Source organism: Daphnia magna, unplaced genomic scaffold, assembly GCF_020631705.1.
Source record: "Daphnia magna isolate NIES unplaced genomic scaffold, ASM2063170v1.1 Dm_contigs074, whole genome shotgun sequence".
Taxonomy (NCBI): Eukaryota; Metazoa; Arthropoda; class Branchiopoda; order Diplostraca; family Daphniidae; genus Daphnia; species Daphnia magna.
The window spans coordinates 136,751-138,009 of record NW_025533120.1 but is presented as its reverse complement, the minus strand read 5'-3'; the positions used below and the strand labels follow the sequence as shown (position 1 = coordinate 138,009).

Sequence of the window (1,259 nt, the reverse complement as noted above, 5' to 3'; positions counted from 1 at the left end):
AAAATTGATAAATATTTATGTCTTACAAATTATTCAAATTATTCATTGCAGTTCCACCTCGGTTTTAGAGCTGCAATGGACTTTTTGGAATTATCGAACCACCGTCAGTTGTAGATTGGCGCAAAAGAAACGCTCGCATCCAGCAAGAATATCCGTGCAAAAACGAAGCCCTGGTTCCAACAAAAATATAGGCTGCACCTATCAGCTCCAATATGCTAATTTTTTGCAGTCTAGTGGTTTGGCTACTCAAGATCAGAGGATGTTGAGATAAATCAACTGGAGGATTATATTGTTCGCTGTCAACCAGAAAGTTAATTATAGGTAGCTGATTAGATATAACAGCAGCAAACAGTGGAGGCACATCTGTATAATCAACATTTTCCCATGTAAATGGACCAACCCGATGACAGAAACTTTCAGTTTGTTAACCAAGAATTTGACTGTTCTGGAAGTTCTGTTTTTTATTGCCACCAGCAAAGGTGTTTCTCCCATATCATTGTAGGATTTGGCTACATTTGCTATAAACTCGTCTCCCTCCTTAAATGCTTTGCGTAGACATTCCATCGATTACTAATGCTAACTAATGTTTTAAATTAAACCCAAGCAATAAATTTAATGTATAAATTACCTGAACCGATTCAATCTTTTGGCCCACCAAAGTTTGGTTCATCTCTTCTTACTTCTTTACTTGGTCCTGTAGGGTGGCTTTGTCGAGCAGCAAAGTATTCACTTCTTCTGTCAAAGTTGAATTTTCAGTATGGCAGGCTACGGCTGCATGTTGGAGTTCTGAGTGGATAAATCACACTCAGTGGGGGGCGATGAAGGTTCCTTCTGCATACATCAGACTCCTAGGTAAAGGAAAAGTTTAGTAATTTTAAATAATGTAATTGTAATGTTTCATACTTGAGAAATCGTCTTCTCTTGCTTTTACGCCCTGACATCTAACCATAAACAATTTGATTTATGAATGGAAATAAAAACTAATCATTTATTCTAAATTAAAATAACGTATCACTTTTTCAAAACACACGCGTTAAAACTTGAAACTTTGTTTACCTTGTCTGCTACAATGTAGATAGTGGTACACGATCTTATTCCACGATATACCGGGAAAAAAAGATCGATTCCACGTAGCTAAGCCCCGCCCAAGAGGGGTGGGGGGAGTCATTCTACGATCGTATTCTACGATGTACAAGTACGTGGTACACAGTAAGCGTACACGATTAACCGGGTCCCATTATGGAGTATATTTAAAAGAC

General features: G+C 37.9%; 1 long non-coding RNA gene across 1 annotated transcript; it reads right to left on the bottom strand.

The window, feature by feature from the left end:
* Positions 1 to 394: 394 nt before the first annotated feature.
* Positions 395 to 1,050, bottom strand: LOC123477499. Its single transcript, XR_006652634.1, has 3 exons — positions 904 to 1,050; positions 629 to 848; positions 395 to 576 (listed from the first exon to the last, which is right to left on the bottom strand). It is a non-coding gene; the product is annotated as an uncharacterized LOC123477499 (long non-coding RNA).
* Between the last annotated feature and the right edge of the window lie 209 nt (positions 1,051 to 1,259).